Below are 12519 nucleotides of genomic sequence, written 5' to 3'. Positions count from 1 at the left end.
TGTGACAATGTTGGTCCAACAGAAAGAGAATAAGGAAGTAAGATAGACAAGAAATGACTGAAAGTAGTAAAAATGGTTTTTCTTCCCCTTTTGAACATCAGCATTTTAATGCCCACAATGCTGCATTTGGAGTTTTGGTCATGGTCTCTTACGGATAGAATTGGTTTGTCCTCTGCCTGACCCATCTATCAGAAAATCTGAATCTCTGTCCTCTGGGACCTACACGATCCAGGATCTATGAATTCAAACTTTCAGAGGCTTTGTACAAAGCATGTATGGCAACAGAAACAATTAGCAAGGATAAACCATTACTCCTTAAAGCAGAAACATTCCATATCTAAAAAGGTTGCAATTTTATAAACTATTAATAAAAGTTTCAGGGCAGCATGACCCAAGCTCAATGAACTTCAGGTTTCCATTTAAAGACTCAAATTACAATCACTATTTTAATTTTGAAACTTGAAATAAGCAAAGAAATTGTTATTTTGCAACACAGGGTATAGGCCTGATCTCAGCATGTGTGGGTTTACATGAAAATATAAGCCCATTTCTTAGGCTTAAGGATTTAAACTATAATTCAAATTCCTGTGTTCTAATTCTACTTGGTCACTAAGTATGTAACTATTTACTTAATCTCTCTCAGCTTCAGTTTTCTTTCATGTATACTGGGGGCCATAATCATGGCTACCTCAGGGGGTTATTGTAAGAACTAAATGAGATAATACACACTGAGAACTTCAAACACTGCCTTGTAACCACATAACTCACCATAAGTATCAGCTGTTTTGGAGACTTAGCATGTTATGTGAAACCCTCTAACCTCCTAATTCCTGGGAGCCAAGTCCCCTTCTCTTATGCCTCTACACATATCAGCTAATCTGTTGTACAAATTCCAAGATGAATGATTCTTTTCCTCGGTTTCTCCTAATTCCTCTGTACCCATGATGACCCTAAATCTTAGGAATCCAGTAAATCTTCACCTCTTGTTCTCTCCCTGCTACTTGTCTGTCCAGCTTCTCTCCTCTGTGAGACTAAATTCTTTGGTCATTGACTAAGAGTCTTGGCATCCCAAAATTCAAAAGGAAGGCCTTGCAACCTAGAGGAAACTTTCCACAGATTAAACAAGTCTGGTCTATTGGCCAGCTGAGTCCACTTCTGCAAGCCCAGCACCTCAGCCCAAACTCAGATTACTCAGAATGCCCGTAGGGGGGTAGTCACCAAAGATCGACTCTGATGAACAGCTTGCTGCAGCTCTAATAGTGAGACATATAAAATGCATCATACATTAAATTTAATGTTGCCTCATTAGTCTTAATTAGATTCCTACATTACACCAGGATTATGGTTTCTCTGTGTTTATGTTTTCTCCTAAGAACAAGTCAACCCCAGATAATACTTCAGTGTACTTTTTAAATCTTTAAATAAAAATGTCCAGTATTGGATTAATATCAATAATATTCTTGGTCTTATAAAAATAATACCAAAAGAAAGGGAAATAGGTAATTATGTCTAAGGATTTTCATGTCATGCATAAAGCCTCTAACAGAAGTCCTATAACAGGAGTAACTTAAAAACTCAAACATTTGCTTTCTAAGAAAAGTAATTGATCTGTTATTTTCTTTATTCTCCTTCAATCATTATGCTAATATATAATATGCTTTTGCAAGAAAAAAAATAGTTGCTTCTGGCCTCCTCTCATCCTGCTTCATAATTTGACTTCTCCTTTATTTGTATCTAGGGTGAAGATGTTCACATTAAGTATCATCATATAGCTGTTAAAGAAGACAGGGATTTGAGAAGCCATAAAAGTGCAGCCATTTTTGGAGAAATTGAGGTCCAGAAGTTTTAGATATTTGGGATGAGGGGATCATGGAGGCAATGGTAGATCCATCATATATGTGATCAACTCCACAACATATCTGAGAATATGTTCTGCTCCCATAATCTGCAATGCAGGCTCCCCAATTCTTCAGTATAAGTTTACATATTTATGTAATTGCCACAGACTCTGACATACCTATTGGCTGGCTCTATTGCTACCTGTAATTAAACAAATAAAAAAAAATACAATGCAAATCAGATTTGTTAAGAAAAATTCTTCAGTCCTCTGGATAGTGATTTGGAAGTCTGGAAACACTACATCACATTCATATTCATATGCTAGTAATTTAAGGATTATAATAGTTATTAAACAGAGGATTAAGGAGTTCAGTCCTGCTGTAGCCTTGGGACTAACAGTTTCCACTAATGGACATAATTAGCTGTTCTTACCTGTTCTTCAGTAATGGCCCTTAATCTTAGGAATCCACTAAAACCTTCATCTCCTGTTCTACCTGTTCCTCTAGTTGTTCTCAATTTCCCACTGCCCTCTAGAGTTGCTGATTTCTGTCCAATAGCAATATATAGTAGAAACTCATCTGAGAGAAAAATATCAAGATTCAGGGAATGAAGAAGGAAATGAGAGAGAAGAATTCAGAACCAAACAATATTCTGATGCAGTTTAGAAATACTAGCTGAATAGCCAAAACACTTAAAATTTTGACAGCCCCTTAATCTGTGAGCAAGGGAACAGGCAGCCACAGGACAAGCTGGAAGGTTCAGCAGAAGCCCATGAACTCTACGAGATCACAGTTTATTTTAGGCCAAACAACTTTTAGATGTTATCTTAATATCCATTTCTGTGATCTATATATTTTGGAAATGAATACCTATAGGCAAAATTAGCAAGGACACCTATATGTTAACTTTGGAGCTATATCTGATTATCGAGTCAATATTGAACATTTTATGATAAGTGGCTATTAATTTAGTGACTTCTTATAACAAGCCCACAGATAAATATTTTATTTATTTTTTTTTTGTGCTTAAAATTTTTTATTTATTTTTTTATTTATTTATTTATTTTTTTTAATAAATTTTATTGTTATATTCCCCATACAATTGCAGCCCCCATTCTGACCCCAATCCCTCCCCTCCCACCCCCGCCCCCCTAAAAGTGTCTCTGGTTCATAGTTTTTTGTTGATTTTGATTTTCACTTTCTTGTAGTTATTCATTTTCCTGGTCCCTTATTTAAGTTTTCTAGATTCCTGCTATGAGTGAGACCATCCGGTATTTTTCTTTTTCTTTTTGGCTTATTTCGCTGAGCATGATCCCTTCCAGCGCCATCCATGTTGCTGCAAATTGCATGTGTTTATCTTTTTTGAATGCTGAGTAATATTCCATGGTATATATGTACCACATCTTCTTGATCCAGTCATCTATTTTTGGGCATTTGGGTTGTTTCCAAAGCTTAGCTATTGTAAACAGTGCTGCTATAAACATAGGGGTGCAGGTGTTCTTTGGAATTGATGTTTCTGTGTCCTTTGGGTAAATACCTAGGAGTGGAATTGCTGGATCATATGGAAGCTCTATGTTTAGTAGGTCCAGAAATCTCCATACAGCTTTCCACAGTGGTTGGACCAGTTTGCACTCCCACCAACAGTGCAGAAGAGTTCCTTTTTCTCCACACCCTCGCCAACATTTGTTGTTGCTAGTTTTTTTAATATGTGCCATTCTCACTGGTGTAAGATGGTATCTCATGGTAGTTTTGATTTGCATTTCCCTGATGACAAGTGATGTTGAACATTTTTTCATATGCCTGTTGGCCATTTGCATTTCCTCTTCAGAGAAGTTTCTTTTAAGCTCTTCTGCCCATTTTTTGACTGGATTATTTTCTTTGTTGTTGTTGAGTCTCATCAGCTCTTTGCAGATTTTTGTGATCAGTCCTTTATCATTAGTGTTGGGTGCAAAAATGTTCTCCCAGTTGGTGGGGTTTCTCTTTGTTTTTGTTATTGTCTCTTTTGCTGTGCAAAAGCTCTTTAATTTGATGTAGTCCCAGCTGTTTATCTTTGCCTTCACTATCACTGCTTTGGGTGATGTGTCTGTAAAGATGTCTTTGATGTGCAAATCACGTAGTGTTTCGCCTATATTTCCTTCTATATATTTTATGGTTTCAGGTCTTATGTCTAGTTCTTTAATCCATTTTGAGTTGATTTTTGTGTATGGTGTGAGGTGGTGGTCAAGCTTCATTCTTTTGCATGTAGCGACCCAGTTTTCCCAGCACCATTTATTGAACAAACTTTCTTTGCTCCAATGCATATTCTTTGCTCCTTTGTCAAAGATTAGTTGACCATAAATCTGTGGGTTTATTTCTGGATTTTCTATTCGATTCCATTGGTCTGTATGTCTGTTCTTGTTCCAATACCATGCAGTTTTGATGATTATGGCTTTGTAGTATAGTTTGAAGTCTGGGAGTCTGATGCCTCCATTCCCTTCTTTTTTTTCAGGAGAGCTTTGGCTATTCGGGGTTTTTGGTGATTCCATATGAATTTCATCAATAATTGTTCTATTTCTTTGAAGAATGCCATTGAGATTTTGATTGGAATAGCATTGAATCTGTATATTGCTTTTGGTAGGATGGCCATTTTAATAATGTTTATTCTTCCAATCCATGAGCAGGGGATGTCTCTCCATTTCTTTGTGTCTTCTTCTATTTCTTTTAACAGTGTTTTATAGTTTTCTTTGTATAGGTCCTTTACCTCTTTTGTTAGATTTATTCCCAAATATTTGATTTTTTTTGTTTCAATAACAAAAGGGATGGTCTTTTTGATTTCTTCTTCTTCAGATTTATTGTTTGTGTATAGGAAGGCTACTGACTTTTGCGTGTTGATTTTGTATCCTGCCACTTTACTGAACTGATTGATGAGTTGAATTAGCTTTTCTGTGGAGTTTTTGGGGTTCTCTATGTATAATATCATATCGTCTGCAAATAGTGATAGTTTGACTTCTTCTTTTCCTATTTGGATTCCTTGGATGTCTTTCTCTTGTCTTATTGCCCTGGCTAGGACTTCCAGTATTATATTGAAAAGCAATGGTGAGAGTGGACATCCTTGTCTTGTTCCAGATCTTAATGGAATTGCTTTCAGCTTTTCACCATTGATAATGATACTGGCTGTTGGCTTGTCATAGATGGCCTTTATGATGTTGAGGTATGTTCCTTGTATCCCCAGAATTTCAAGGGCTTTTATCATGAATGGGTGTTACACTTTGTCGAAAGCTTTCTCAGCATCTATTGATATTATCATATGGTTTTTATATTTCTTTTTGTTGATGTGTTGGATAACGTTGATTGATTTTCGGATGTTAAACCATCCTTGTGCCCCTGGAATGAATCCAACTTGGTCGTGGTGAATTATCTTATGGATACATTGTTGGATTCTGATAGCTAAAATTTTATTGAGGATTTTTGCATCAGTGTTCATTAGGGAGATTGGCCTGTAGTTTTCCTTTTTTGTGTTGTCCTTGTTCGGTTTTGGTATTAGTGTAATGTTGGCTTCATAAAACGTGTTTGGTATTGTCCCTTCCTTCTCAATTTTTTGGAAGAGTTTGTGAAGGATAGGCACTAATTCGTCTCTGAATGTTTGGTAGAATTCATTTGTAAATCCATCAGGTCCTGGGCTTTTGTTTTTGGGGAGGTTTTTTATTACCATTTCAATTTCGCTAATTGTAATTGGTCTGTTTAGGTGTTCTATTTCTTCTTTATCTAGCTTTGGGTGATTGTAGAGTTGTAGGAATTTGTCCATCTCCTCTAGATTGTTAAACTTGTTTCCATATAACTGTTCATAGTAGTTACTGATTATTCTTTTGATTTCTGCTGTGTCCGTTGTGATTTCTCCTCTTTCATTGATGATCCTATTTATTTGTGCTTTCTCCCTTTTTTCCTTTGTGAGCCTGGCTAGGGGTTTGTCTATTTTATTGATTTTTTCAAAAAACCAGCTCTTGGTTTCATTGATCTTTTGGATTGTTTTTTTAGTTTCAATTTCATTTATTTCTGCTTTGGTTTTTATTATTTCTTTTCTTCTACTGGTTTTGGGGTTTTTTTGTTGTTCTTTTTCTAGATCTTTGAGCTTCGAGATGAGGTTGTTTCTTTGCGTTCTTTCTTGTTTCTTGATGTGAGCTTCTATTGCTATATATTTTCCTCTTATTACTGCTTTTGCTGCATCCCATACATTTAGGATATTAGTTTCCTCCTTGTCGTTCAATTCAAAAAATTTTTTAATTTCTTCTTTGATCTCCTCATTAGTCCAATGGTCTTCCAGTAGTGTGGTTTTTAATCTCCATGAGGTAGGAAAGTTCCTTGCCTTCTTTTTATGGTTTATTTCTAGTTTGATGCCTTCATGGTCAGAAAAGATGGTTGATATGATTTCAATCTTGGTGTATCTGTTGATGTTTGTCTTGTGCCCCAGTATGTGATCGATCCTGGAGAATGATCCGTGTGCGCTTGAGAAAAATGTGTACTCCGTTTTTTGGGGGTTTAGTGTTCTATAGATGTCTGTTAAGCCTAATTGCTCTAGGTCCTTATTTAGAGCTTTGGTTTCTTTACTTATTTTTTGTCTTGTTGATCTATCCATTGTTGATAGTGGTGTGTTGAAGTCTCCCACTACGTATGTGTTTTCTCTGATGTCTGTTTTCAGAGAGGACAACAGTTGTCTGATATATTTTGGTGCTCCTTCGTTTGGTGAGTATATGTTAATGAGTGTTATTTCTTCTTGAAGTATTGTCCCCTTGATCATAATGTAGTGACCATTGGGGTCTCTTTTTATCTTTTTGAGTTTGAAATCTGTTTTATCTGATATAAGTATAGCTGTTCCTGCTTTCTTTTTTGGTCCATTTGCTTGTAGGATTGTTTTCCATCCTTTAACTTTGAGCCTATTTTTATCTTTTGTAGCTAAATGTGTTTCCTGGAGACAGCAAAAGGTTGGGTTTTGTTTCTTAATCCAGGCTGCCACTCTGTGTCTTTTTATTGAAGAGTTTAGTCCATTTACATTTAGAGTTAATATTGATATGTTAACATCTGTATTTGCCATTGTGTTTGTCTTTCCTTTGATTTTATTTATTTATTCTTTTAATAACTTTTTTTTTTTTTTTGGCCTTCTTTCATTGTTATTCGTCCCTCTGAGGTTCTGGCTTTAGGACTCCTTGTAGTATTTTTTGGAGTGGGGGTTTAGTTGCAATGAAATTCCGGAGTTTCTGTTTGTCTGGGAAGGTCCATATTCTTTCTTCAAAGAGGAAGGAGAGCTTTGCGGGATAGAGTATTCTTGGTTGGCATCTGTTTTCTTGGAGTCTGTTGACTATGTCCCTCCACTCTCTCCTTGCCCGTAGTGTTTCTTCGGAGAAGTCTGATGTCAGCCTGATTGGTTTTCCTTTGAATGTTATCTGTTTCTTCCCTCTTGCCAGCTTCATTATTTTTTCCTTGTCCTGGATTCTTGGGAGCTTTACTATTATGTGTCTTGCTGTATTTTTCCTTTCGTCGTGGAAGTTTGGTGTTCTTCTTGCTTCTTGTATATCAATTTTCAGCTCCTTCTTCGCATTTGGGAAGTTCTCTTCAATTATCTCCTGGAATATTTTCTCTGTTCCTACATCTCTCTCCTCTCCTTCTGGAATTCCTATAACTCTTATATTTCCTTTCCTCATGGAGTCAGATAGTTCCCGAAGTCTTTCTTCGTTCTTTTTCCTTCGTACTTCTCTTTCCTTTTCTGTTTTGGTTCTTTTTATTTCTGTGTCTTCAAGATTACTTATTCGTTCTTCCATTTCATCTATTCTGCTTTCATTGCTTTTCCCAGAATTCTTTAGTTCTTCCATTAATTCTTTGATCTCCTGCATTTCTTTTACTTCCCTCTTTAGGGACTCAATTTCTTTCTTCTGACCATTGTTTTCCCTCTCTAGGGACTCAATTGCATTCTTCTGATCGTTGATTATTTTTCCCTTATCATTGTTTTCCTTTATGACTTCTGTCAGTTTTTTAATCACGGCAATTTTAAATTCTCTTTCTGGAAGGCTCAGAAATTCTTCCAAGTTATTGTCTTTGCAATCTGGCGGCTGGCTTTCTTTTTGTGGTGTGCTTTTTCTCTGGAGAGTTGCTAGGTTGCGTGTGGTTCTTCTCCTCCCTACTGTCTGTTTTCTAATTTGCCGTATGCGTTGGGACACTGTGTTGTTGGGACTGGCCGGCATCTTGGGTGGGCTTCTCTGTTCCCCTCTGGTTCTTCCAGGAGTCATCTGTCAGTTTCAAGCAGCCGGGCGGCCGGGGCTGTGTGCTGGTGCTGGTCTCCTCCTGGGGGGCGGGGCTCTCTTTAATGGCGCCTGGAGCTCACCTCCACGGTGGATCCTGCAGGGTTCGCCTCAGCTCCCGTTCACGGGGTGTGGTGGCTGCAATAGTTCCTTTCCACTCACAGTCCCGCTTGCTGTGTCCGTTTTTCTTGTTGGCCGTTTTGGTTTGTTGTTTCCTCCTCTCTGCCGGTCGGAGAGTGCCGACTTTGTGGGTGGGGGAGGGGAGCAGGGTTCTGCGCTTCCCTCCCTTCTCGTCCTCTTTTATGGCAACTTTCTTCTTCGGGCAGTTTGCTGGAGTCGTCCGTTTATCTTCCGTGTCCCAGTTCTCACTGGGACCTGCCGCTTTTCCTCCCTATTAACTTTTTTTAATGGGAGATCTTACTCGCAGTGTCTCCTCGCCGCCATGTTGCTCCGCCCTCTCTTAGTAAGTATTTCCCTTACTCCATCATTAGCAGTTTATATTTGAAAATAGATAACTGTCTAAATCCGATCCGACGACCTGGAAACCCCAAAGTCACTCTCAGAGCTAGACGGACGCCGCGAGCTGGCCGAGGGCCCCAAAATGGAGAGAGCAGATAAATATTTTAAACTGGAGTTCCTTAAAAAAAATGTATAACGACATACCAATTCCACCATTTGCAAGTTAGAGAAATGTCATTTTGTTGCATACAACTTTTGATTACATAATGGAATATTTAGGTAAAGTGTTACTTGGAAGTTTTCTGACATAGAAATTTTTAAAAGATGAAGAAACTTGTAATATCATTGTTCATGATTTAAAATTCTGTAATTAATGATATAATCATGATGTTTTATTGTGCACATTCTAAAGAGTAGAAGGAAAGATTTGGCATTAAATACTAAAAAAGAAAAAAGAGATGTCCCACAACTTTTAACAAATTTATATAATGGAAAAGCCAGCGCTATAGGTCATGTAATGAAATAGACAGTAGCTTTGTTATTAAATCACACATGAAATGTCAAAATATTCTACACACCTCAGAGTTGGAGATGTCTGACATTGTGTGATTTATGGAAACATTATTTATAATGTATTTTCTGTTCATTTCTGTCCAGTACTGTACCTTTTATAAACCTACTGATTAATATCAAACAGTGAACAAATCTGACAAGCAGGATTACCAATCCAACAAAACTGTTTATAATGTGAATGAAAAAGGCACACCATTTCCAGGCAGTGTACTTAATAATAAAATCTTGTTGTACTTAAGTGGTGAAGGGATTACTTAACTGTCAAAGTTGCTCTAACTGTTAAGAGTTGCCACATTAAAGATATTCTATTCAAAAGCACCAGCAGAATATTTCATGCCAGATTATCTATCATTCTTGGTTTTTTTCATATTTAAATATTACATAATTTATGTGTATAAAAATATAATAAAAGTATTTAAAAATAAATCAGTTCCCCATAAAGTATTTTTAGGGTCTAGATTAAACAAATTGCTTTTTTTTTCTTATACAAAGTTAAACTCACAGTCCTCGCTGGTGTTGCCAGGGTTAAAGTCTCAGAGCTATGAAGCTATCACCAGCCACTGTGGCATAATGGATCCCTAGCCAGGGAGCTAACCCACATGGTGCAACCAACCTCTCCAGTCTAGCCCCTTGCTCCCCTCAGCAGTGCATTTCAGTAGATCCACCTGTTCTGCTCCCCACTCTGTTTCTTGTGACTCCTCTTACCCACCTCTGGCCTACACCCCAGTTCTTTTATGTATAAATAAAAATATTAAAAAAAAAGTTACTTACTTTTTATAAATGATACATAATTTTTATCAAGCGGTATGATATTATGGAATGCATTTGAATATTTTTCTTTAGAAAGCTTTTATATCACAAACGTCATGTTTGTGAGGTATTTTATAAAATCCTCCCACTAATTTTGGAAATATCTCAGTCTACTTCTTTTGTTGCATAAATTTACATAGCTACAGTTCATGGAAAAAATTTTAACTCCATAATCATTACCATTATAGAAGAGCAGCAACAAAAAAATTATCCATATTATTATAAACAAATAAGTTTCATGGATAAATAAAGAGTAACAAAATTCACATAAAATTCGAGAGACTATAAAATTCCCAAAGCAACAAGAATAGTCACCCATAAAGCTATTACCATGATGATTCCACGTTGAGTTTTTTTAGAGTAAGGCAGAAAATTTATCAACTCAATTTTAAGATGACAATTTCCTTTAAATTATTTTTTTGAGTTTAAATATTAAGCCAACAGAAAGAACAGAAGCTTCACAGAGTCCAAACCACTGACTTTCATTTTACATCTACATGTTGATCTTGAGTCAATATTCATGGAAATTATAAGGAAGTTTCTAAAGACATATACAGTAAGACACAAAAAATATCTTAGTAAAATTCTAGCATCTAAGTAATTTTCCCCTAAAGTGAATAAAGGATCTGTTGGCAAGGTGTAACATAACAAAAAAGAGTAGCGTAGCGTAGAAAGCTTCATAGATCCATCCCTCTATGAAAACGACCATTAAGTGGTAAATACTGTTGGTATAATTCTATTGAACCTGACTATTAACACAAAATCTTACAACATCCCGGAGAGTGCTTAATGAACAAAGAAGCTGCTAATTTTGGTCTTTAGGGAAATGTTTGTCAGGTCCTGGACTGACCATTGAGATAATGGAACAGGGACTGCAGTAGTCACACATGACAAAGGATATCATCTTTGCAAGAGACATTTGGAAATGTCAGTAAACAAATGGACAACTATAGTCATAACAGCAAACTCTAGAGAGGGAGCAGAATCTGATTTCTGGAGTTACCACATTATAATATCAAGATGTCCAGATCTCAAGCAAAATTCTGAGGCATACACAGAAACAGGAGTGCATAGCTTACTCACAAGATAGAAAGAATTTTGTAGAAAACATAACGAAGGAAGTTCAGAGATTAAAATGACACAAAAAAAAACTTTAAATCAACCTTATTCACTAAGCTCAAAGAATTAAAGAAACCCATGGAGAAATAAGAAACGAGGAGAATGACACCTCAATAACAAATAGAGAATATCAACAAAGACATAGATTTTGTGAAAGGGATTCAAATAGGGTTTCTGGAGGTATAAAGTAATAACAGCAGAAATGCAAATTTCTCTAGAGAATTTCAACATAGATTTGAGCAAACAAAAGAATTACTGAATTTGAAAATATGTCAACTGAAATTATCTGATAAACAGAAAGAAAAAAATAGCAAAGAGAAAAAAAAACAGATCTTAAAATGCCAGTGGGGTACCATCCAGTATATTAATAAATACAATATGGGAATCCCAGAAGGAGAGAGAAAGGGGAAAGAATATTTGAAGAAATGTGATGGCTGACAACAGCCCCAATTTGGTGAAAAAATGTAAATCTTTATAACCAAGAGTCTCTACTAGCTTTGAGAGAAAGTCAAGACATTCACACAGAAACACATAATCCTACTGTTGTAAGACAAAGAGACTTGAAAACACCCAAGTAGAAATGTGACCAGTCATATACTGGGATTCTCAATAAGATTAGAAGCCAATTTCTCATCAGAAACTATGAAGGTCAGAAGGAAATATATTATTAAAGTGCTAAAAAAGAAAAACCTGTCAACCAAGGAGTCTATTTCTGATAATACTATTCTTGGAAAGTAAGGGAGAAATTATAACATTCCCAGATAAACAGAAGCTGAAAGAGTTTATCACTAGTAAATATTTCCCACAAATTAATTAAAGGGGTATTTTAGGTGAAAATTAGAAGACATTAAACAGTAACTCAAAGCCATACAAAGAAATAAAAACATCAATAAAGATAGCTACATAGATAAATATAGTCAGTATTATTATAAATCTAAATATGATCTAATAGATAAACGAATAAAATAATAATTATAAGTCTATGTTAATGATGTAAAAAGATAATTTTTCAAAGCATAAAATGGTGGGGGATAGAAATTTAAAAGGATCAGAATTTTATGACCTCTTCAAATGTCTGACATCAATTCAAAGTGTTAATAAATTTAGGACGCTAATTACATTTTCATGAATAACCACTAAGAAAACAACCAAACAAATACAAAACAAAGGGAATGAGGAGGGAATCAAAACAGAACACTAGGGAAAAAAATCCACTAAACTGAAAATAAGGCAGTAATAGAGGTACTGAGGAACAAATAACATTTAAGACATATAAAAATCAAATTTAAAAATGGCAGAAGTCCTTCCTTATAGTAATTACTTTAAGTGTTAAAGGATTAAATTGAACAATTAAAAGCAGAGACTGGCATAATAGACTAGAAAAAGTGTATAACCCAACTGTCCATTATTTACAAGACTCATTTTAAGTTCAAAGACAAATGTATTGGTGG

The sequence above is a fragment of the Talpa occidentalis genome, unplaced genomic scaffold (genome assembly GCF_014898055.3).
Source record: "Talpa occidentalis isolate TD23 unplaced genomic scaffold, MPIMG_talOcc4v2.1 talOcc4.3, whole genome shotgun sequence".
In the NCBI taxonomy this organism is placed as follows: Eukaryota; Metazoa; Chordata; class Mammalia; order Eulipotyphla; family Talpidae; genus Talpa; species Talpa occidentalis.
This window is presented reverse-complemented; position numbering follows the sequence as displayed.